This window comes from Lissotriton helveticus, chromosome 2_1 (genome assembly GCF_964261635.1).
Source record: "Lissotriton helveticus chromosome 2_1, aLisHel1.1, whole genome shotgun sequence".
Lineage (NCBI taxonomy): Eukaryota > Metazoa > Chordata > Amphibia > Caudata > Salamandridae > Lissotriton > Lissotriton helveticus.
The window spans coordinates 1,334,296,979-1,334,323,803 of record NC_136059.1 but is presented as its reverse complement, the minus strand read 5'-3'; the positions used below and the strand labels follow the sequence as shown (position 1 = coordinate 1,334,323,803).

Here is a 26,825-nt window from a genome sequence, read left to right as displayed (position 1 = left end):
TTATGTTCAGTCATTGTGGACCATGTGCCAGATTATCTGACAGAGACTTCCTTTTGCAGATTCCTTACCTTAGAATTTTACAGGTATCAGGCTGGATCTGAAAATGTTTGCTTGAGCAATACCCCTTGCGCACGCCGTCAGTTGGCTCCATTCGGCTCCACATGATGTTGTTGGTGTCCGTTATGACATTGTGGTCACCTATCTAGGTGCCACCTGGGCACGCGGACATCTGTTAATTTCTTTCCGCACCAGTTACGCGCCCAACCGGTTAGAGCTAATCCTCTGTCACTTGTTGACAGGCCTTTTTCGACTTTTATTGACTTAGAAAAAATACTTTCATCGTGTGTGAGGAATGTCTTCATGGAAGACAGGTTTTAAATCGCGTGGCGGTTGTCACGCATCATGTCGCTTACCAATCCCCACGTCGTCTGTCTTTGGTGTCTTGAGCACGACCATGACTTAAAGTCGTGTGTGGACTGTCGGGCCAAGACTCCCAAGGCTTTGCAGGAGCGAGCTTTGAAGCTCCTTGTGGCCCGGCAGTCTACACCGGCCAGCGAGACTCTGCAGAGATCCCGGTACCAATCAAAGAAGAGGAGGTCGCGGACCTCTCCTGTAGCCCCAAGTCCACTTCCTCTCATTTGAGGTCCTCGGTACACTCTAGGAAGAGGCACAAGAAGAAGAAGTCCAGGCGGACTTTGTCTTCACCTCGACTGCCGTCTGTAAGGTTAGGAGCACTCTAGGCACGGTTCTTTGGAGCCGGAGCCAGGGTCGACTTTGCGCCTCCCTCCTTTTCCAGGAGCTGGAGTGATCCCGGTTGAAACTGAAGAGTTCTATCAGGCCATGCACCGCATATTTGAGTGGGCTTACCCCTCTGGTGAGGCTTATGGCTCCGCAGGGTCGGAGGGGGCCCCATCGGATTTGGCGTCGCCTCTGGGTATGGTGCCGATGAGGCCTCGAGGATCCAATTCCGGATCCAGGATGGTGCTGGTCTTGCCTACACGACCTTCCCCGGAGTCAGACCCGAAGTTGGTGCCTACAGAGATGTCAATGCCTACTGTGGGTTCCAGCCACACCCTTATTTCTGATGACACGGAGTAGGAATGGCATTGCTCAATGCCGATTCTGGCACCGGTGTAACCCAGGGGTTCTATGTTGTTGCCAGTGCATTTTCATGACGTTTCAGGCACATGAGAGGACTTGGAGGAGTTATGGACCCTTTAGAATACCAGGATATGTCTGCAGAGCAGATGGACTGGAATTAGGAACTTGGGGAAGCCAGTGGACTGGATACATCCCCAGATACTGGCATGCTTTCTCCTCCAACTGTGGCTATGGAGGAGGGGGCATCTTATGCCATGGTGGTACGGAGGGCAGCTGAGGTCCTTGGACTGGAGTTGCCCAATGTGTAGGTCAAGACTAGTCTCCTGACTGAAGTGCTTCAGCCTCGGGCTTCCACCTCTGAACCCCTTCTGCCCGATGGATGTCCTACTAGGCACTTCAACCAAGCCAGACACATGGTCTCTAATGCTTAGGACAGTGGCACGCTGCCTGGCCCTGTGTGGCCCAAAGTTCCTTATCCAACACCCCACCCCTGAATGCTTGGTGGTGCAGGCTTCAACTTCCCAGGGCTCCAGAAGCCATCAGCCACCCTGCCCTCTGCAGCCGAAGCCACCAAGAACTCCTAGTCTGACTCTGCAAGACCAAGCCACTTCAGTGGGAGGGAGAATCCACCATCATCTCAACCCACTGGAGGTCCATAACATCGGACAATTGGGTCTTGCAGATCATTCAGGAGGGCTATTCTCTGCCTTTTTTTCTTTTCCTCCTCCTGTTCTGCCACTTCAAGAACGGCTGGTGGAGGATCATTTAAAATACTCCAAGAGGAAGTTACAGCTCTCCTGGCCAGGGGTCTATAGAGAGTGTCCCGGTTATAGAAGTAGGCAGGTGCTGTTATTCCCGCTACTTTCTGATTCTGAAGAAGAACAAAGGGTTACAGCACATTTTAGATCTTCGCACCATCAGTCTCTTCCTCAAAAAGGAAATGTTCAAGATGCTTATTTTTGCTTGGGTCTCGTCTGCCCTAGACCAAGACGACTGGATGGTAGCTTTGGACCTGCAGGATGTGCATTTTCACATCACCATTCTGCAGGGCCACTGATGGTACCTGCAGTTCAAGGTAGGCCGCAAGCATTTTCAGTTTACTGTGCTCCCCTTCGGCCTTACCATCACTCCTTGGCTGTTCACCAAGGTGACGGCGGTGGTGGCAGCTCATCTGCGCAGGTTAGGGGTTTCAGCGTTCCTCTATCTCAACAGCAGGCTGTTGAAGGCGTCCTTGACCCAGGCTGTCGTCTCCCATCTTCAGACTACAGCGAACCACCTGCATTCGTTGGCTTTCTCTATAAACATGCTTAAGTCACACCTGACTCCTTCGTAGAGGCTCTTTCATCTGAGCTTGTCTGGACACAGTGCAGTTACGGACTTATCCTCTCTAGCAGCGACCCCAGGATATTCCGGTTCTGATACCAATGTTTAGCCTCTATCCTGGATTTCTGTGAGACTGACTCGGAGTTTGCTGGCCCTCATGGCCTCCTGCATTCTGTTGGTAAAGCATGCCAGGTGATGTATGCGAGTTCTGCAGTGGGACCTGAAGTTCCAGTGTGCGCAGCATCTGTGAAATCTCACTGACATGGTCCAGGTCTAGAAGGAACTGCGCTAGATCTGGAGCGGTAGTTGACAAATCGCAATTGGGTCGAGGGAAGACCCCTCTCCCTTCCTCAACCGTATCACACAGTGGTGACAGATGTGTAATTCCTGGAATAGGGTAGCCTTCTGGGAGCGGTGTAGATCAGGGGACACTGGTTTATGGTGGAGTTGGGGCTCCATATCAATTTGTTGGAGCTTCAAGCGATCTGGTTGGTATTAAAATCATCTCTTCCCTCTGTCAGGGGTGGTGTTCACGGACAACACCACCACCATGTGGTACTGCAACAAGCAGGGTGGGGTGTTGTTGTGGACCCTTTGTCTAGAAGCCCTGCGTCTCTGGACATGACTGGAACAGCAGGGCATAACCCTGTTGGAGCAACACCTGGCAGGTACTCTGAACGCTAGGGCGGACTAACACAGCCATCGACGCCTAGCAAGTCATGAATGGTGTCCCCAGTCGGAGGGGCACAAAGCCTCTTTCTGCAGTGGTTAGAACCTTGGTTAGATATGTTTGCCTCTGAAAAGAACGTGCAATGTCAGCAGTTTTGCCCGCTGGAGTTTCCAAGGCGGCTATTGCTTGGTGGCTCTTTTTGTTGCAAGTGGAGCTCAAGCCTGTTTTACACCTTTCTGCCCATATCACTTCTGCCTAGAGTTCTAAAGAAGATCAAGAATGGCTGGGCCCAAGTCATTCTTGTAGCTCAGGGCTGGGCAAGGAGGTTCTTGTATCCAGAGCTTCTGAAGATGAGCACCAATCCTCTGCTCAGGCTGCCCCTTCGGGAGGGTCTTCTGTCGCTGCAACAGGAGAGGGTCCTCCCCTCGAACCTGTCAACTCTACGCCTCCATGTGTGGAGATTGAGTGGCAGCTGTTGATGGCTCCACTAAAATGGTGTACGCTGCCGTTGACAAAGTCTTGTAATATATTGTACAGAAAGGTCTAATGACCCTCTTTGTGCTTCTCTTTCTACAGTTCTTCTTTTTATTCTAATCCGTGCCCAGCGGGGCTCTGCTCTAGGTACTCTTAGGGGTTATCTTTCTGCACAAACCACTTTTTTGCAGCTTCCAGACCAGCCATCACTGTTTAAATCTCCAATTGCAAATAGGTTCTTGAAAGGGCTGGGTCACTTGTTTCCACCCAAACCCTTTGTTATGCCACAGTGGAACCTTAATTTGGTCCTCACTTATCTCATGTGTGCTCTGTTTGAGCCTTTGCACAACTGTCCCCTCTGGCTGCTCACCATCACAACAGCCTTTATGGTGGCAATAATATTTGCCCTAAGAGTGGGTAAGTTGCAGGCGTTCTTATGTAACCCCCCTTCATGGTGACTTTTGTTGAAAAAGTAATGCTTCGCACCCGTGCTTTTTTTCTTTGAAATGTGGTGACCCTGTTCCATCTAGGTTAATCTATCACGATGCCAACCTTTTTTGCTCCCCTGCAGTTTTAAGAAGGAGAAGCATCTTGACCGCCTGGTCCCATAGAGAGCATTGTTGTTCTACCTTAACCGCGCAAGAGTTCCAGGTGGGTGACTGTTAGACCTGTCAGCCCTTTGGGTGGTCCCTCCTATTATTTATTTATTTTTGTCCCCTTTCTGCCTCTCAATTCCTTTTATTTTCATGTCCACTGGAATTTTTAGGTGTTGTCCTAGGGGTTAGGTACTCCTTGACCCTATAGTTTATTTATTTTTTTAGGCCTAGGTGACTCCTTCAATGGTGGAAACTCAGTCACACAAAATGGTGGCTAGTAACTGCCATAACTGTTTACCTCCGGATCTAGGGCCATAGGACACTATGAGGGCTTCCAGAACCTTCTGTCATTTTTGAGTGGATGGACGCTGAGTTCCTGTGAGAGTGTGACGCAAGCTTAACAGTTTTGCCTTTGGACTAGACCTTCCTACTCTGTGTCAGGCTACCCCCTATGTGGTCTGGTGACCCCAGTTCCAATAGTGACCAACTCTTTGTGGGGTATGTGGGAGCTGAGAAAGGTCGGGCAGTGCAGAAAAGTACAATTTCTCATTGTGTCGTTCTCTGCATAAAGATCTGCTATGCTTTGGCTAAGAATCAGCACCCTGAGGAATTATGAGCCTATTCCACCAGGGGAAATGCTGTGCCCACAGCGTTGGTTTGGGGTGGTTTGGGGTGTCCCAGTCCTGGCCATCTGCCAGGCAGCAATGTGGGCGTCTCTGCATAAGTTTGCCAAGCACTACAGCCTGGACAGTCCGGTCTGCAGGGACGGGCATTTTGCCTGTTCGGTCCTGCAGGACTTTCTAGTGTGAGGAATTTGTCCGCAGCCCACCACCAGGAGGTTATGGCTTGGGTATCTATTCTAAGGGAAGGAATCTGCAGCTAGCGGTCTCTATCAGATGAACAGATTACTTTCTTTCGGTAACACATTATCTAGTAGATACTGCAGATTCCTTACAGACCCACCCATGACTCCCCGCTCTGCGGACCTATTTGTTAAGGCTAGGGTTTTTCACTTTTTCAGGGCCCTAGTTTTGGCACACACTTACGTCAGTCACTTCATGGCTCTGCTCATCTGGCATGGATAAGTGAAAAGTACTGATGTCCACACTCCTGGGTGGCGCCTATACAGGTGACCTCAACGTCTTAACCGACGGCAACGACTCTAACGACGTCACGTGGAGCCGAATGGAGCCACCCAACGGAGCACCCAGCCTGACGCTTGGGAAATTCTAAGGTAAGGAATCTGTAGCTAGATATTGTCTTTCCCAGATAATGGGTTACGGATGGTAAGTAACTTATTCATCCTGAAATGCCCTTGCTGAGTTTTCCACTTTCTGCTAAACTGAATATCCCTTCAAAGCCCAACACCCTTCCACCATAGCTTAATGCTAATGGCAATATACATCACTGCCTTCTTCCCAGTTAAGGTGTTAAAGTTCAAATCTGGAAAGAACATCAAGTGTTGTATCCCTCAACATCATGTTTTTTCTATTCACAGCTGCTTGAAGAGTCTTATGTCTTGGCTCTCGTGAATGAATCACCTTCATTGTATTGCCAGTAGTTTCTCCAAGTGCTTTCTCCAATTTTCAATGATTTAAGGGAGTGTCTATTCACCGATATCTCCATGTCATGCTTCCTTTCTGGATGCAATTCCGGAAGCTCAAACAGCTGCTCTTAAATTTTCCACAAAATATAACATTTACAACACCAAGCAGGTGTTCTTTCTCAAATTATCTAATATCACAATTCTTTCTTCGAACAGGAAGACATCCACAGTGTTTTTTCTAAAGAACTCCAATCCCTCAGCGGCCTTCATCACTACACTTGCTAGCCTTCACATCATACTGCAAACTTCGTCTTGTTTATTTTCTGCAGCCATCATTCTTCTATTCATACCCTCCAGCTTGAGCTCACTGCCATAAACAGCTGATTCATTGATGACAATTATTTTCAGTAAACATGAGACAAAAGAATCTGCAGGACGCAAGACTACTCCCCCAGTGGGCTTTTTGCCTCTTCTCCTGCCAGGCGAACGCCCTTGCCAAAGAAATTGACTTCATGCCGCTGAATGATGACACGCGGGGGACATTGTCCACAGTGAAGTCTCCAGTGACCAGGTTAGGGCTTCTCTGTTTTCAATACTCGGCCCGCCGGCTACAGGGGCATACTGATTCTTTCTAGCTAGTTCTTCACACCCTGCCCTCCACACGTGCCTGCTGCATACTGTGGCCATGGTTAAACCACAGCATTTCTTCTATCTTTGGTAGTGCATGTCTAGCCTCTGGTACACAATAGGATATTGTGCTCCAAAGACCACTCCTCTTTTCCTCTGCCACTTAAGGAGAGGTTGGTTGTGGGGCACAAGAAAGAGCCGATATGTGCAGAGATGTCACACTGAAAACATATGTGATGCTGCAGAGCTATGTGCTATCACTAATTCCAAAGCCTCAGGGTTTTCTGCACTGCACTCTGAATAATGTGACTCGTCGACATTTGGAATCAGACGGTTGCAACTTGACAGGGACCCGGCCAGGAGCACCGACTGGCTGAGGACATCTCAGAGCCCCCTTGGTCTTGCCCCCCGTACATAACCTTTTAAGATAATTAGGGATGTTAATAGTTCAAATAAAGAAGAACAAATCAATAATCCTAATATGCAGTCTGTAAAGGATGTTTGGATGTAATTTTGTGTATGATGGCTTAAAGCAGAGTAGTGGGACTCAGATGTTTACCAATTTGCTCATGTTTTTACTAGATCCTGTAGTTATTGCTTGGAGATATTTAAGTGTATTTGGAGCAGGAATATATTTTTTGTGGTGTCTTAAACTATTTAAAATATAATGTTTGGCCAGTATTTGCTACCAAGGATTTGCTTTATGTTTGAATTTAGGTTTGATTCATGCATAATCTGCCTTTCCTCTTAGAATCTATTAACTAAACTCTGAGCTGGAGGGCGATGGAATTTCGCTGGACTAGCCTTTGTTAAAGATAAGATGGTGGTCTGTGGGGATTGCTGTGGTATTACAAAAATGTCTTTTGTATTTAGTTGCCAGTTTTACATTAAAATAAAAATGTAATTATGAACCCCCCACTACAAGCATCAAAATGATTACATTATTGCACATGCCTTTCTTGTTTCTAATGTAAATTACTTTTGAATGTCGTGGTGGGGGGACCGCTAGAGGGCATACTGTATTATGGTTGCGCAACGTGAGGGAGCACAATAGCCACATTCTGTCAAATCTATCACCACCAAGGGCCCATTGACACTTGAAAAACCTGCAAAATATGTGCCCGACACACTGCGTAAGGATATGGCCCCAGCATAGAGGCTGAATAGAGAGGGGGCGGTTGCAGCCAGAGGAAGTGAGCAATCTGGTTTAGATTCTGCCAGTCCCAGGTCTTGTGACAGCTGTTTTGTTCGAAGGGCAGTGTCTGTGAACTGGTGGTGTTGGCTGCAAGCGGAGAGTAATCACATTGTTTGTCGACAACAACCAGTGAGTCAGTCGCTTACCGCCTCCCCCCCCCCTTTTCCGCCTCTGTCGCACCAGATTCTGGCATGGCCTGGTCGGGTGCGGCTGGCGTGGCAGACCCAGCGGCGGTCTGCAGACAGGGGGAGCAGCAGCCGGGGTCTTCCAGTGCGGCCTTGGTGTTCCGATGAGGAGAGGAGCTGGTTGCGGCATTGATATGGCCTTGTATACTGATTTGGCAGTGAGGAGCTGCGGCAGGAGTGTGGCTCATCCTCTGCTGGGCATGGCAGATCATGGTGTCAGTGCAAGCAGAGTTCGCCTGATGTGCCCTTTGCCAGGATTGAATCTCCTGTCGCGCATAGCTTAGCAGACAGCTTTGGCAGGTGTAATAATCGAGGCCCTCCACTGACTCTCTGATGAGCCCACGCGGGGACTAACTGCTGCTTAGTGCCTCTCCCCTTTACATATCACTTCCTCTCCAGTGCCATTCGAAGTACACCATGACATGGGCAAGTCAGATGGGAGGCAAACACACCTTACCTCTGAAGGGAAAACAAGGGCACATAAAGACCGCACACAAACTGCTGTAACTCCAGAGATTTCCATGCGAAACGGCAGACTTGACCTCCCAATGGGAAGTGGATGCAAAATCGCTGTATGGACTAGTTGACACAGTGCATTGATTACATGAAAGAGCACTTTTAATTGCTAGCACTCTCCCCTTGACATGGCTGATCAGAAAATATCAGATACTGAGGACGATGCCACCCAAAAGATAAAGCTGCAAAGTGAGCTGAAAGCTGATTTTGATTGCGGCCAAGAAAAAAACGAGGGCTTGGAAGCTAGGTGAAAGGTGGAGCAATATGCAAATTATGGGAATACAAGAATCTACCAACATGCCAAAGGCAGAAGAATATTTTAACAAGCATTTACAATGCAACTGTCTCGCCTTTGCAAAAGTGGAGCTATTGGCATTCTAAATGACAAACTTTTTATTTATGTGTTGGGTTTGAAAACAGATAAATAAATGGCATTGTCATTTACAATGCCAACAGCTTAATCTCTCACAAATGCGAGACCTATTGCATTTGCACACACACACAGAGAGCCACACACAGAGCCACACACACACACAGAGCCACACACACACACAGAGCCACACACACACACAGAGCCACACACACACACAGAGCCACACACACACACAGAGCCACACACACACAGAGCCACACACACACACAGAGCCACACACACACACAGAGCCACATACACACACAGAGCCACATACACACACAGAGCCACATACGCCACACACACACACAGAGCCACATACACACACAGAGCCACATACACACACAGAGCCACATACACACAGAGCCACATACACACACAGAGCCACACACACAGACCCACACACACAGACCCACACACACAGAGCCACCCACACACAGTGCCACCCACACACAGCGCCACCCATACACACAGAGCCACCCATACACACAGAGCCACACACATACACACAGAGCCACACACATACACACAGAGCCACACACATACACACAGAGCCACACACACAGAGCCACACACACATAGATACAGAGCCACGCACACATACACACAGAGCCACACACACACACACACAGAGCCACACACACACACACACAGAGCCGCCCACAAACACACAGAGCCACACACACACACAGAGCCACACACACACACACAGAGCCACACACACACACACAGAGCCACACACACACAGAGCCAACACACACACACACAGAGCCACACACACACACACACACACAGAGCCACACACACACACACAGAGCCACACACACACACACACAGAGCCACACACACACACACACACACACACACACAGCCACAGAGCATAATTCCAAAGCCAATGTAGTTAAAAAATTACTTGTGAAGAAGCACCGCCTTGTATTCATACTGTAGGCTTCTGGCAGTAACATCCGCCATGGCTGTAGTAATGTGGTAAACTGGTCCACCTTTCGGCGCTACATCCATGAGCAACTAAATGAACATCTACACAGGCAGGGTTAATTAAATATTCCATCATTTTAAAGGATTGGCAGTAGATCGCCGAAAATAAGATTTATAAACCAGATATATATTATTTAGTACAAACACCGTTTGAAGGTAAAAACTATGATTTTGCTCTCACGGGTCTGTCTTTTCGTTTGTGAACCAGCCTCTTAAGCTGTTGCGGACTACACTGCATGTCTCGCGCACCTCTCAGCTCGGCAAAATGGTAACACTGCCAAAATGTCCTCCCCCCACACCCCCTCGCTCCGCTGTAGACTGCAAGAAACACTGCACCCTTCCCTCCTAGCTTTCCAATACATTTCAGATTTATTATCTCCCTTTCTTTTTAAGCTTCACACATCAAGGTTATGGGTCCGATTGCGCATATCTACCCTCAGATAGCACAGTTTATACCGATTGGGTAATTTGCACTGCTAGCAGCGCCTCTATAGTTCTTCTGGGGCTTTGTTCTGACTGCTGTCAAACGAGACGCTTATCATATGAGGGGGGATACAAGTGTCTGGCAGCCAGCCTCTCTTCACCCTCCTGATTACTGCGTCTCAAACACTCCCAGGTTTGCCGGGTCAGTGCTTGGGTATTGAATGTGGTCCAAGGACGGTTTTTATAGGCATTGTGGTATTTGTAGTCCTGTTAACAAAACAGGTGCACATCAGAATTCAAACTAATAAATAAAAAGGTACTGATGGAGGGGCGTAAACGTGGACTTGGAAAACTTGAGGGTCGTGTCTGGTCCGGCAGAAAGGACGCATCGTGTCTAAATGCACTAAGCAAATGCGAAAAGCGGCATTACAATTTGCTGTTACACTTTGCTAAGAGCTTCCAGGTAAAATGTGGATGAAGATTGGGGAGTCTTTTAAGGAAGGTAGTGCAAGGAACCTGTACCATGACTACCAGTCGTAGCCACCGCCTGGTCATTCAGCCAACAAGAAGCATTCTGGGACTTGTATGCCCGAGCCTGTCATGTAAAAAAACAAACTACAATTTCTCTTATAGTAGGTGGTGATGGTTGTAAAGACAGGGCATGATAAAAGTCGCGCTCACCACAGCTAAGAGAAACAGAATAATTAACATAAGACAACAAACAGCATTACTGATATGCGTGTGCCCCGCAAACTGGCCATGGGTTAAGAAGAGTAATTGCAAACACAACAGTGATGGACAGAATGTGGATCAATGTCACACATTCACCCCAGTCCAAAGATCTGGGCCCAAATCCATCGTTTTTCCACTCCACACCACCCTGGGTTAGTTTGTAATTGCAAACACAACAGTGATGGACAGAATGTGGATCAATGTCACACATTCACCCCAGTCCAAAGATCTGGGCCCAAATCCATCGTTTTTCCACTCCACACCATTTGTAATTGCAAACACAACAGTGATGGACAGAATGTGGATCAATGTCACACATTCACCCAGTCCAAAGATCTGGGCCCAAATCCATCGTTTTTCCACTCCACACCATTTTGTAATTGCAAACACAACAGTGATGGACAGAATGTGGATCAATGTCACACATTCACCCCAGTCCAAAGATCTGGGCCCTTTTTGTAATTGCAAACACAACAGTGATGGACAGAATGTGGATCAATGTCACACATTCACCCCAGTCCAAAGATCTTGATGGGTTAAGAAGAGAACACGAGAATAAAGGCATGGGAACCACCTCAAATAAAAGCACGACAGAGAAGGGCGAACTAAACAACCGACGCCTCCATTTGTTTTGAAGGAGCCGGATTCAGATGCATGCAGCTCCGTCTGAGAAACACACAGCTCAATGCCCTCCGGCCTCCAACTGCTACAACGAGGGACCTTTCAGTCAATTCATTTAAATGAGCCAATTCCGTAAATATATTTCCTACTTTGTAAATACACACAGAGTAGCAAGCACTGGGTTTTCCACCTTCTCTGACTCCGCCCCGCATATACCCCGGAGTGCCGGTGTGCACCGAGTGAACACACCGACACGGACAGTGCTTTCTCCTCCCATCCAAGGCTAGGCTCGCACGGACGGGCACTGCGCCCTCCACGTAGGCAATCTACGTGAACATCTGCAGACTGCCGACATCCTAAGAGCTGCGATTGTAAGCGGCCCTTTAATGACTACTGTAAACAAACAAATAGAGCAAACACTTTTTTGAACTTGAGGTACAAGCAAAGGGAACCGAATCTGTCGTAAGCAGCAGCCGACAACGCGATTCTTGGTGAAAAACTACATGCCCACAGCCCCGTCACCGGGAGGCAGCGTAATTCACTGGGGCCACTAAATAAATGCATGCCGTAGGGGCATGTGGAAAACATGAGTACAGAGCTGAGTTGGCCCAACGGCAGTGGTAGAGTGCATATGGCGCTTGCTGCACGTAATTGTGCACACGCAATCCAACATGCCCGAATCCGTCAGGGAAACTCCCGACGTTTGAAGCACAAACATAGCTTTATTTGGTCTCCCGCCTAAAATCACCTCTTCTTCAATATACGTTAATAGGGAAAATACGTTCTTAGATATCTTTTCAAAATCTCCCAACAGTGTTACAATATGGGCATGTATGCCAACTAAGACTCACCGCCTTGTATTCATACTGTAGGCTTCTGGCAGTAACATCCGCCATGGCTGTAGTAATGTGCATTAAAAATCCCCGCTTTACAGAAAGCATGCAGGAAGAACCAACCAGCCCTCGCCGGAGCGCTGCGCCGCAGAAGGCTCCGAGGCAGCACTATACGGAGCGAGGTTTCCAGGGAAGGCAGCTCCGGCAGCAGCGGGCGGGGGAGGAAGCCGGAAAGGAGGCAGCAGCAGCGGCGGAGGGGGGCGCACTGCTCAGCGAGTCCTCGACACGGCGGCCATTTTAAGAGTGGCGGAGAGTCCGGGAACAGCTGCCCGCTGCCGTCTGTGTCTTGTTTCCTCTTATTTATTTATTTATTTTTGATATTTGTAGAGCGCATGCAATGGCCCGTGGGCGTCTCGGCGCTAAGTATCTGAATATTTACCCTGAGGAAACTATAGATGATTTATTGATTAAAAAGCCAGGTCTTGAGTTGTTTACGAAAAGACCATAAAGATGGACTGGCTTTAATCATTGGTGGCAGAGTATTCCACAACTTAGGGGCTGATACCAGGAATCTTCTATCGCCCCATGAGACCGTTTTTGTGCGGGGTATAACAAGATCTCCTGAACAAGGTGAACGTAGTGTTCTGGGCGGACGATAAGGAGTCAGATTGCGGATGAGGTGTGCTGGTCCTTGGTTGTGCAACGCCTTGTACACAATGCACAGGGTCTTGAACTTTATCCTGTTTTTAATGGATAACCAATGCAGCTCTTTGATGGTTTTAGAGGCAGAGTGATGTTTAGGGATATTTCCCAAAAGCCTCGCAGCAGAGTTTTGTATTATTTGCAATTTATTCAAGACTCCTTCCTGTGCATTGAGGAACAGGGCATTGCAAAAGTCCAAGGTGGACAGCACAAGAGAGGTGACAAGAGTTTTGCCAGCTTTATCAGGTAGAAAAGGGAGGATTTTTTTGATAAGCTTCAGTTTGTAAAAAGCTGAAGAGGTAATCTGGTTGGCATGTGGATGGAACGTGAGGCGGTCATCAAAGATGACTCCCAGATTCCTCACTTTGCTGACAGGTTCGGGGGGAGAGCCCAGGGAGGAAGGCCACCAATTGGATGACCACTCGGGTGTTAATTGTCCAAAGATGACTACCTCGGTTTTATCAGAGTTTAACTTTAAACAATTGGAGGCCATCCAACTCCCTATAGCCATCATGCCAGCCCTAAGGTCATCTGCCACTTTATAGCCATTGTTCTTGATGGCTAGAACCAGCTGGGTGTCATCTGCGTAGGACGTAAGGCTCATCCCATAAGCCCGAATGACATTGGCTAAGCCCGACACGTAGATGTTAAAAAGTGTCGGGCTTAGGGATGAGCCTTGAGGTACTCCACATGGCAGTGACATGGTGGACGAATGAAATGGTCCCGTTGTAACTACCTGAGTTCTATCAGCCAAAAAGGAGGCCAGAAGTTTGCTGGCAGTCCCTTGTACACCCAGGCCCTCGACACGGTCAATCAGGGTGGTATGATCGACCGTGTCGAAGGCTGCGGATAGATCAAGTAGTATCAAAACTGCTGTACCCCCAGTGTCACGGATGAGTCTGATGTCATCAGCTGCTTTAATCAGGGCTGTCTCCGTCCCATGACACTGGCGGAACCCAAACTGAGTTTCATCAAGTAGCTGGTGTTGTTCCAAAAAAGCGGAAAGTTGTTTGTTCATAGCTTTTTCGGCTATTTTGGCCAGCACCGGTAAGTTGGCTATAGGTCGGTAGCTTTTAGGTTCGTCCTTATCCAAATGTGATTTCTTTAACAGAGGTTTTATAATGTTTTTTTTTAAACTTTCAGGGTAGATACCTGTTTTAAAAATGGCATTGCATATGTAGGATATGGCCGGGGTAATCTCATCTAAGACTGGCAGTAGGACTTTGAAAGGGCAAGGGTCAAGTGCTGAACCTGATCTGATGGTTTTAGTTATGTCCATGACCTGAGCTTCTGAAATTTCAGCAAATTGAGTGAGCGTGGGACCAATAAGTGTATTAAGTGTGCTATCGGAAGAGTTTTTAATTTTAGTAGCAAATGCAGAATATATATCATTAACTTTGCTAAAGAAAAAATTGGCCAATGTGTCACAGAGAAGTTGAGATGGAGGTGGGGTCAGATTGGGGGAGTGACCGGCTAGCTGTTTTGCTGTCTCATACAAAATTTTATGAGAGTTATTTGCAGTTTCGATTTTGTGACTAAAAAATGATTTCTTGGCTTCATTGATCATCTGTTTGTATTTGGCTACTGTTTCCTTATATTCGGTTTTAGCCTCTTCGGCATAACCTTTCCGCCAAAGCCTTTCTTTCTGCCTGCATTGTTGTTTCTGCTGTCTTAAGGCAGCTGAGTACCAAGGGGCTGAGGGAGTAGATCTATTACGGGACATTTGCTTAGTGGGAACCAGCGGGGATGCAGCTGCATCAACCCAGTCATAGAATTGAGAGGTGGCTGTGTTTGGGTCTTGTGAGAAGGAAGGCATGGAGGCTACTAGAGAGGTTTTAAAGTTGGAGCTGTCCATATCGTTCCATGCTTTGAAAATTTGATTTGTATTGATAGGTTTCAGGGGGACAGCTAATTGGTAAGGGTTGAGAGAGGCCATGATAACATAGTGGTCTGACCAAGTGACCGGAAAAGTTTGTATTACATGGAGGTCATTGGAATTGGAAAAGATGCCATCCAGAGTGTGGCCCCTATCATGCGTAGGAGATTTGACCATAAGAGATAGACCAAAAGTAGTCATATCCCCAAGGAACATAGCAGTATCCTTATCTTCAGGTTTATCAAAATGAAAATTAAAATCTCCAAGGACAGTAAAAGAACTGTCAAGAGCGCATGATTCCAAAATGGATCTTAGCTCAGTGATAAATCCTGTTCTTGATCCCGGGGGACGGTACAGAAGGATCCCTTTGAAATTGTCAGAGGGGGTCAATTTGACAGAGAATTGCAAAGCTTCACATGATGGCAAGGGGATAGCACTGGTTCTAACCGTGAAAGAATCACATACAACAAAAGCAATCCCCCCACCTCTCCCACGTGGTCTATCCAATCTGTGGATAGAGAATTCCTTAGGGATCGCAATGACAATGTCTGGGTCGGATGAATTGTCCATCCACGTTTCTGTCATGAACAGCATGGGTAAAACTCTTAACATTACAAGGAAACTTTTTTCAATTGTCACAGTGTTTCAAATGGAAAACAAGTGTTGTCAGAGCCGCCCCCGTGGGAGCACAGGGAGGAGACTTCGAGCGAGCGGGGAGCTGGCATAGACTGACGAAAAACAGCCCTGGCAAAAAATAAAAAAAGGAAACACCCACAATGGGCCACCTCTTCATGACGAAACAAAGGGGCGGGGCTTAAAAAAACACTTAAACGCCCACGAATCTGCTCCAAGAATGAGTAACATTATTGTCTTCCAATGGCTAGCCTCCATTTATGGAGCTAGCCAATGGAAGAGAGAGGCGGGTTCAACCCCAGTAAGTGAAAAACAAAATTTCTCGAGCTGCGCGACACTGCTGCGCAGTGTACGCCAGTCCAGACCTAACGAGCTGCGCCACACTGCTGCGCAGTGTACGCCAGTCGAGACCTAAAAACATGCTTGCTGCCATCTTTGGATGAGAGCACCTATCCCATGTGTTTGTGGAAGAGGGAGCACATCGCACCCTTGTGCAAAGGCTGGGCGCCGCTCTGTGCCCACTAATCACCAAGCTACTCAACTATTGTGATAGAGACACTATCCTCTGGATGATGTGAGAGCAGGACATGGTCCAGCATTAGGGCAGCATGGTGTCCTTTTATCCAGATTTCAATGAACTGGTCCACGATGCCAGGTGCATCTAATAAATGTGTACATTAAAAATCTACGTCCATTCTCCCTGTAAGCCCATGTGTTGTACACTGCTTATATCTGAAGCTTGTTTACCGAGTTAATAAAAAGAATTAGAAAAAAATGTGGACATGAAAAGCCTGGCTAAACTAATAGGTGAACAACTGCTCCCAGTACTCCCCTATATGATGTGCCCATACCATTCCGGGTTGATGCCAAATAGATCCACCTCATATAAATTACGACCACTGTTCACTCTAACCCACCAAATTGAGCCAGCTTTGGCTGTGGCAGCTGTCTTTCTGGATGTGGCCAAGGCCTTTGATTCAGTGGAATGGTAGTACCTTTTAACGGTGCTGGGGAGGGTGGGAATGGGCAGGCAACTGTTGTGATGGGTTATGCTCTTATACATGGAACCCCAGGGCTTCAATGAATTGCCATCCGTCTCAATCACGAATACGAGGGGACTGCAGCAGTGGGGCCCCAGAACCGTTCCCATTCACACTGGCGATGGAACTACTCAAGTGTATAATTCGACAAAACACCACTCCTAGAAAAGGATACAGTTTCACACACGTCGGTTGATCATTTCCCTCTACTCTGACGATATTTTACTGATATCGAGGGATCCAGACAAAAATCTGCCACCGGGGATTCAGGACATTGCGGCCTTCGGAGCTAGATCAGGCCTTCAAATAAACTTGGATAAGTCAGTCCTCCGGCCGCTGACTGAGTCATCTGCACGCTCACAGGAAGACTTTCCTCTCCAATGACAGACAAAGCCCATAAGACACCTTGGTATCTCTTTCCACACTGATACAGAGACCATGATTTGCCAGACTAGAACAGCAAGTGGATGGGTGAAACAAACTCCCTCTAACTCTAGTAGTCAGAGTGGTGATAATGAAAATGATGTTCCTCCCCCGAATACCATACTTGTTCCAGAATCTTCCAGTCACCCTCATGAGAGCATTTTTTACGCAACAAACGTCCCCCATAACCAGAGTTGCATGGGCTGATGGCCAGCCCAGAACTGCTTGTGCTAAATTTGTCCTGCCATGTTAGGATGAGGGTTCTGTGCCCCCCAATCTGGAGTGGTATTATTTATCCACACAGACACAGTTTGCCCACTACTGGATGCATGACAAACAACAGTTGCAACCTAGAAGCGGGATTGGCTGCTCTGGTTCTACTTTTAACTGCGACCTATACATTTCTGTGCTGAAATTCACAGAGTAAACCACACTGCCTGGATATGGTCCCACCTAGCTACATACAGAGGCTACACAGACATGTTTTCTCCGCACATTAATCTATTCAGTAATCCCAAAATACTTATGACAACAGAAACTGGGGAGATTCTGCAACTGCTAGCTGAAGGGCTGACAAAGATAGGAGGACTATTTGTAAATTCTAGGCTCCTCTCCTTTGGGGAGTTTCTGTCCTAAGGCCAACCCTACGCAATGCAGACACCACTATACAATAGACTCCATAGTACGATACATGACATTTACACTTCCTTCCCGGATGAGCCCAACAAGTGGCCCCTCCTAAGATGGTGGTACCAAACCCCAGCCTGCTTAAACTCCTCCACCTCCCAATAAAAAACATAAATGGGAGACTGAACAGGGGTTCAGCATTCCTACTGCAATCTGGACATACCGTTGCAAAAAGACTTAACAAGTCTCATTCAATGGCAGATTACGTCTAGTGCAACTTAAGATCATACATGGGATATACTACGCCCTATGTCGCTAGCCAGACATGGTTTAGCGATTTATAGCAAATCCTGGATTCGGTGCCTCAGGCTTCTTTTTCCATTTTTTAGAATTTGTATTTATTTTGTTTAGATACAAAAGGAAAACAAAATTAAGGAGGGTAACATCCCCGCACAGATACATAAAGGATTACCAACTCAGTGTACATCGATGTTAGTCAGATCCTGTAATACATTACAAGCTGTCACATTTAAAATGGATTACATAGCTTATGAAACCCACATAACAATACAGGTGTTACTGCAACTGCGCCGGTCCAAGGTCTCTGACCATATCTAAGTATCCAGAGGCTACGGAAGGGTGTCCGGCTGGCAATTCTTTTCTGGGAGGATGATGTAGTAATTACCCAGGAGCAACCAAATACTGCTATCCCCAATACTTCTCGTATAATGGTGTTGTCTCTCATCATCCCGGCGTGGCCGACATACTCCTGGCTATATAACTCTGAAATAAGCTCCAGAAGCCCTTGGGGCGGCTTTTTTTTTGGGGGGGGGGGGATCAGCTTGCTGTACAGGTCAGATTGCGTGTTGCAAAATATCATATCCCTAGGGTTGATCCGAGGCAAGATGGCGTCTGACTAGCAGGTCTCAACACCGCTCCTATGCCTTAAACCAGAAGAGAAGGGCGAAATGGTGTATTAAAGGTTATATACCTCATGGAAATAGCTTCTGAAGACGGTGGATTCTGGATAGCTGCAGAGGGCCTGATCTTCGGGCTTATTGCAACTGCAGCAACGCTGCTCACGGAGATCCGCGACAGATGAGTCGGAAAGAGCCTGGGCGGAGCCGGCACGGCGAGCAGAGCCGGCGGAGCCAGCGGAGCCGGCGGAGTCAGCGGAGCACTTTGCAAGGCCGGCGGCGATTCCAGGGTGAGGTCTGCTGAGGTGGTTGAGGACTTTGCCAAGGCTCAAGAGGGGAGCGCCCCGAGAGGAGAAGCTGCTCACGACTCACAGGGGGTCAGAGACGGAGATGGAGCTAGCGTGCTGAGTGGAGCCGACAGAGTGCCTTGCAGGGCGAGATCAGCAATCGCAGCGTTGGTGTTCACCAGGACCCGGGACCGGTGTGCTGGAAGGAACCTGGGCGGAGTCGGTGCAGGGAGCGGAGCCAGTGGAGCACCTAGTAGAATCAGCAGCGACTACAGAGCTGTGGACAGGTTGATTGAGGGTTCTCCCTGGCGAGCTGAAAGGGACCAGGGCGGCCTGAGAGGAGGAACCGCACACGGAACGAACAGGGGCAAAGACTGGCTCGTGAGTAGTTGGTGCAGCCCAAAATTATCTAACTGCCCATCTAACGGTTTGGAAACAGGTAGCATGGTGCCTAAAAATACGCGTGGAGGGAGAGGAAAAGCACCAGATGTGGAGCAAGGCACTACAAAACAGACAGTGCCCCAGAAAGATGCAGCTAAAGGCAAAGACAAGAATAAGACTCTGAAGAAACCCCAGGTGAGAGCATGGGTGTTACAAATGACACTGGGACACGAGGCAATCTCAGAAAAAGACGTGGGGTAGCAAATCCCGGGACTCCAGTAGGTGCTAGCAGCGAGAGTAATGCAGCTAATAACGTTAATGTGGGGGTGAGCTCAAAAACAATAACAGGTTATTTTACTCCGGTCGCTCAGAGTAGTGCGATCATCACCTCGGGTATAACTACCGAGGCCCAAATAACCGAGAAAACTACACAAGCTGCAGAAAGAAAGAAGGAGAAAACTCTAGCTATACACAAGGCAAACACACAGGGAAACCCTTTGTCAGCAGGCAGTGCTCAGGAAACCAGCCTTGAAACCCAATGGGGGGAGATGATGGAAACCCACGATCTCAATAAAGAAAATAATGAGTCAGCACTGGTAACACCTGCAATACCTGCAATATCTATGGATCAAATGCAAGGACAAGAGAACGTGTCAGAAGCAGGAGTAGTGGCAAATGATGCAATGAGTTTGTTGGTAATAAATGATGCAGACATAGATGCAGATGCAGATGTAGACACGGATACAGAGGTGTTGGCAACCAATATCCTAGTCCAGGAAATTATAGCAAGCAGTGGCCCAAGTGGGGCAGAGGATGTACCAGATAACTTTTTTTCAGTCACCGATGGGTCAGACGATACCCCTGCTGGGTCGAGCGAAGGAGAGGACGAGAATTTAACAGGAATCAGCTCGGCTCCAGCCCGGGGGGGAATAGCAGAGCCTCCCCCAATGAGAAGGATACAGTCATCAGGAGAAAAAGGCTGTCAAGACGGCAAAGAGATACCCAATCTCAGGAGAGAATATCCAGCAATCAGCGACGCATTAGCGGTGGAAATGCAACCACCTTAAAATGGGATTACTCCGCCACCCGGGGTACCTATCCGGAACACATCCCGCAGGGCGCTACGAGGGGGCCTGAAGCCGAAACCCCCCCCTGGCAGCAGATACTAGACTCAATTAAGCAACTGCAAGAAGCGACAAAGATTGAGGGGAAGAAAAACCGATTGGCAACTAAGAACTTGCAATGCTCAGTCAAAAAAATTGCCAAGATCTGTGCTGATACCAAAACAAGAGTATCCCACCTCAAAGATCGTACTAGTACCCTAGAAGACCAGCAAGTGAGAGATGCGACTAAAGTAAAGGGCCATGAGCAGCAGTTAACAGACATCCAATGGAAACTGGAAGATCTAGAAAATCGCCAGCGGCGGAATAATCTCAGGATTTTGGGCATAGAGGAAGGGAAGGAAGGAGATGACGTGAGAGGTTATGTATTGAAGCTGCTAAAGGGTGCTTTTCCGGAGCTGAGCCATTGGGATTGGGACAAAGAAGTCCAACGAGTGCATAGATTTCCAATGTTTATGAAGAAAAACTTTGTCCCAGACCAGGGTGGAAACCAAAAGCAACAGAGGCCTTGAGCTATCCTGATATTCTTTGGGAATTTTCTATTGAGGGAGGAAATCTACGCCAAAGCTAGACCAAACGCAAAACGCACATTTGACAATCAGTCCTTTTTCACAACTCCGGACTACTGTCATACGACAGTTGAGAGACGATGGAGGCTGAGAGAACTACTGGAACCATGTCATCAAATGGGATTACAAGCATATCTCATGAATCCGGCCAGGCTGAAGATAATATATAAGTCTACGGTTAGAGTCTTCACCTCCGAAATACAGGCAAAGGCATACATGGATACTCTGAAAGCTGGGGGTTCTGCAAACACTACAACACTACAACACTATAAAACGACATGATCCGGCAGAATCGAGGGAAAAAAAAAAAGGGGGGGGGATTAAAAGATAAATATAGTCAAGGCAAATAAAGTGTGTAGTGTGTGTAGCAGAGGGATCTAAAATTTTTTTTACATCGAGTACACTAGTATAATACACCAGAAACGCACAAAGACGGGTGGAGGGCACAAGGGGTCGGGCAGTCAGACACCACCATAGAGACCTTAGGTCTGCTTGGCTCAGAAGGAGGGGAGGGTTGTGGGGGGGGGGGCAGGAAGGGAGGGAAAGGGAGAAAAACGGGGGGAAAAATCATCATCAAGAAGACATATAGAAGAAGGAGGAAGGGGGAAGGGAGGAGGGAAAAAGGAAAGAAAAGGGATGAAAATGTATCTTTTTTTCTTTTTATGCGGATAGTTACAATTAATATATGTGGACTGAACGATGCCAAAAAGCGAAGAGAATTTAAGGAATATTTAAGGACAATATATGCAGATATAGTGTGCATACAAGAGACCCATATTGAGATAGCCCGCAAAATTTTGCTAGAACAGCTTGGATACCAGTTATTATCGTGTTCATCACAAGGGAGCAGGACGCGTGGGGTGGCAATATTGGCACGGGGTAGGATGGTGACAGTAAAAAAACAAAAAGCAGATTCATATGGAAGGTGGGCTATGATTGAATGCAATGTACATGGACTCAGTTTCACTCTCTGCTCTATCTATGCACCCACAGTAGACGACCCAGAGACCATAGATCATGTTAATGTAGAATTGTCAAACTGGCCCACACCTATTATAGTATGTGGTGACTTGAACATTAATGGGCTTAACGGCTTGTGGAAAAACGACCCGGCTAGGTTTCTGGGCCGAAAAAAGAGAAGTCATAGGGCTCTAATACAAATGATGCAGGACAACGGGCTTATCGATATATGGGAGCAGCAAAACACTGGTGGATCGGGGAGTACATATTATTCAATGCCACACAAATCTTTAGCTAGACTGGATTATTTTTTGACCTCACCAGTATTAACATCGATCATCAAAATTAGAAAGTTACCGCGGGTGATGTCGGATCATAATCCTCTGGCTCTAGATATATCCATCACAAATTTACAAAAAGAAAAATTCAACTGGACTTTCGAGAGAGCTCTGTTACACGATCCGAAGTATGTGGCTCAGATGGGCTCTTGGCTAAAAGAATTTTTCAGAATAAATAGAGGCTCCGCTTCTCCTGCAATAATTTGGGACACTATGAAGGCTGGAATAAGAGGGGAAACCATCAGCTTCTCAATGAGGAGAAAAAGGATAGAGAAAGAGGAAATAGAGAGTAAGGTAAGAACAATAGCTGTCATCGAAGAGGAATTAACGGAAGCAATCAGGGCTAATCAAGATGTAACAGGGATATTACAAAAATTGAGCATAGCAAAAGCAGCAGTGGGCGAGGTACTGGCAGTCAAAGCTGCAGGAAAGTATATGGCATGGAAGCAGGATCAATACGAGTTCAGCTAACAGATCGGTCGTATATTAGCCATTAGAACACGCCAGGCAGCAACTAAAGGGGAAATCTCACAAATTATCTCTGAGGCAGGGCTCTCAGCTACGACACCAAGGGATATTTGTTTAATCTTTCAGAATTTTTATCAAAATCTATATAATTTAGATAATAATGCCGAAATTGGGGAGATAGAAAGATACCTAGAAAGTGCACAAGTCGAGAAGTTTACAACGGCAGATAAAAAAGGTCTGGAAAAGGATTTCACGCTGGAGGAAATACAGATAGCAATTAAAGATTTACCCGCTGGAAAAGCTGTGGGCCCTGATCACATTCCGTTGGAATTCTACACATTTTTTTTATCAAATCTTGCAGAGGATATATTTCAGCTTATGGTGTCAACACAGAAAGGAGCAGTACCCCCAAAATCTTGGGGTGAGGCCACTATGGTGGTGTTCCTGAAAAAGAACAAACCTCCAACAGATCCCAGGTCTTATCGGCCCATAAGCTTGATGAATAGCGATACGAAGATTTTTTCGAAAATACTAGCCAATAGAATAAGTTCGATCATCGGTAAAATCATATTCCCTTGACAACATGGGTTCATTCCGGGCAGGGGCACGGCAGACCACATCAGAAGAGTGTGTACCATGTTTGATGGGACGGCTGCCTCACGAGACCCTATGGCCCTAATATTGCTAGATGCTGAGAAAGCATTTGATAGGGTCTCGTGGGGCTTCCTTTGGGCAGCATTAGCAAAAGCAAATATTGGTGATGTTTGCATCAAGGCTCTAAGTGTCTTATATGTAAATCCGACAATAAGACTCAGGATAATGGGAGAACAGAGCGGGACCATAAATATCGGACGAGGAACTAGGCAAGGGTGCCCATGTTCCCCGTTGCTCTTCGCCTTCTATATAGATGCCTTTATCAGAAAGATAGAGCTAAATAAGAACATCATACCAATTGTACTGAATGGATACGAAACAAAAATTCTAGGCTATGCTGACGATCTAGCCATAACATTTGCGGACCCGGCCAGTGCACTCTTGGAGATAGAAAGAGAAGCTAATATATACGGGGCACTGTCGGGCTATAAATTAAATCAGAGTAAAACTCAAATCGTAATTAACAAAAAAATAACGATGGTAGATTAAAGGGTAACGGACTCTACAGTGTATCTAGGTGTAACAATAACCTCAGATCTTTCTAAGATAGTGGAAATGAACCTAGGACCGCTCATTAGAAAGACTAAGAATGATCTAGATAGATTAAATAATCTACACTTAACAATAATCGGACGGTGTAACTTAATAAAAATGACATTCTTGCCTAAAGTATTGTACTTGTTTCGGACAATCCCATTGAAATTTAACAATAAATGGCTTGGGGAAATAGAGAGAGTCACAAACCGCTTCATTTGGGCTAAGGGCAGAACACGGCGAGCACTAAAATTTCTATCTCTGCCAAGGGAGAGAGGAGGCCTCGCGGCTCCCGACTTCAAGGCCTATTACTGGGCAACTGTTCTACAATGTCTTAGAGTGCTAGTTAGTGGGAGTACGGAGGACCAGTGGAGAGGGTGAGAAAGTGTCCCCGACGTATATGAGTTATTAATCAAGGGCTCCAACAACTGGCTTCTTACATTTAATGAAGCCAGTTACTACAAAAAAGTTAAGTTTAAGACGCTCGGAACAGCAATATCAATTTGGTCTGCCCTTAAGAAGAAAATAAAAATGGGGAGGATGAATCATTATACACCTCTGTATAAAAACCAACTTTTACCGGTGATATTTCATGACCAGGTAATGAAAAGATGGGATACATTGGGAGTGAAAACTATTGGGGACCTCACAGATACGACAGGTTTTATGACATTCGCGCATCTACAACAACTATATAATATAGACCGTAGAGACTTCTTTAAGTATTTACAAATTAGATCTGTCTTGGCAAAAAAGCAGGGAGGGGATATCAATTATAAGAGGGAGGAAATTATGGAATTACTAAGAGATCAGAAGGGCTGCTCGATATCTCAGATTTATGGCGAATTGATCCAGCTTAAGGAGGATGATTGTGGAAAGGCCGTACAAAAATGAAATACTAAGCTAAATTTAACTGGCAATGAGGTTGAAAAATCGTTTCGGTTGTTAAACTCAGTGCTAAGAGTAACTAATCTACAAGCCCAGCAATACAAGACCCTATTCGAGCTTTATTATACACCATATAGAATTGCTCAATGGGGCGGAACAACGGGGGTTGTCTGCCCTAGATGCCAGGCAACACAGGCGGATACTATACACATGTTCGCTGCCTGTCCAGCCCTGGACCTATTTAAAAACTCAATAGAAAAATTCTTTGACAAAGAACTAGGGATCAATATTAGCATAACGAATGAAGTCATGGTTTTAGGGATCACCAGGGATGGCATCGAAATATTACACTCGGAATTTGTGTACTTAGCAATGACTTTAAGTCGGCTATGCATTGCAACAATGTGGAAAGACCCAAACCCGCCAACATTCCAACAATGGCTATCACGGTTGTTAGCTATATATGTATTGGAAAAGGCAATGTATGATAAAAAGGGACGGATAGCAAAACAGCTGGGGAAAAGAATATGGGCACCTATAATCGAATGGAAACAAAGGCTGGAAAGTGGCTAGAAATCTGAATTAGTTGCTTGCCCTTCTATCTTCTTGTTTTTTAGCTCCTATCTCTCCTTCCTTTCTCTATCATAACTTAATGTAAATAGATAATATATGTAGTATGTTGTTCCAGTATGAGGAGAAATATTGTATAATTTAGCCATATATATTCCTTTTTTCATGTATATAAGATTCTGATATATGAATCGATGGTAATCATTGAAGAATGAAATGTACTATGTCTGATGATGATGAAATAAAAAAATAAAAATTAAAAAAAATATCATATCCCTAATCCACTCTGCTATTGTTGGGGTCGGTCCCCTGTCCCCATCTCATCGCTATCCTGCGCTACGCTACTAGTAAGCATATATCTACCACGCGACGTACTTCTTTTCTCAAGTGCCTAGAATGTCCCAGGAGTGCTAGCAGTGGATCCGGGGTAAGGGGAAACCCCACTATGACACTTAGGGGCCGATTAGGATGGCGGACGGACTTGCGTCCGTCCGCCACCCCTGAGTAGGAGGGACCGTCCGCATGGGCAGCGGCGGTCCCTCCATGGCAATTAGGATGTGACCGCCACCCTGGCCGTCACATCCTGTATGTTTTACATTGCGGCGGGTGCTGCTTGAAGCAGCACCCGCCGCAATGTAAAAAACGAAAGCTGTGCATTTGCATGCACAAAGCGGCAGGCACCGCGAAGTGCCTGTCGCTTCGTGCACGCAAAGGCAGGGGGGTACCATAGGTACCCCCCATGTGCACCCCCCACGCAACCTTCACCCAGGGGGCCCGCAACGGGCCCCCAAAGTGATTGTCCGTATGCTTTTCCACGGCGGAAAAGCCGCCGCGGAAAAGCATTACTTTCCCTACATCCTAATATGGCTGGCGGTGTCTGATAGACACCGCCAGCCATGTTAGTGCTTTTCCGCCGTGGTCGCCTTCCGACCGCGGCGGAAAAGCGGCGGACACATTGTGAGACCCACCAGCCATCCTGATTTGGCGGTGGGTCTTTCAGGCCTCCTCGGCGGATTTCCCGCATACTCCGGGCCGGCGGTGGCTTCCGCCGGCCCGGAGTATGCGGAAAATCCGCCATCATAATGACTCCCTAAGTTTTGTAAATATTGCCCTCCAGAATTTAGCTATATTTGGGCACAACCAGGCAAGATGGAAGAACTCCACCAAATGAATACTACATCTCTCACACTCAGCAGAGTCCCGTATACCATATCTATGGAGTCTCTCTGGGGTGTAATATGTTCGATTTAAAAACTTGAAATATATGACTCGGTGTCAGCCATTCTAGGAGATGCGCTGTGTGGATTCACGACAGTAACTCCATGTGACTTCATCCAGGCTTACGCCTAGGTCAGTCTGCCATTCCAGTCTCATCTTGGTGTGTGTATGCTAACGTTCTTCTGGCATTATGCCATAGATTATGGACACTAATTTAGGGAGGATTTAGCTCTCAGTATATACGACAAGGGGGCAAACTCTGGGGTCTTTAGCACCTCGTCTCCAAGTAGTACGCGGAGAGCATGTGTACCTATAATAATGAAAACGTGCTAGTTGAGTAGCATTATGTCCCTCAACTTCTATTTCCGC

At 46.9% G+C, this 26,825-nt stretch overlaps 1 protein-coding gene across 4 annotated transcripts in view; it reads left to right on the top strand.

The window, feature by feature from the left end:
- UBA6 (ubiquitin like modifier activating enzyme 6) overlaps nt 1-26,825 on the top strand; it is a 1,111,768-nt gene that overhangs the window by 251,782 nt on the left and 833,161 nt on the right. The window lies entirely within an intron of this gene.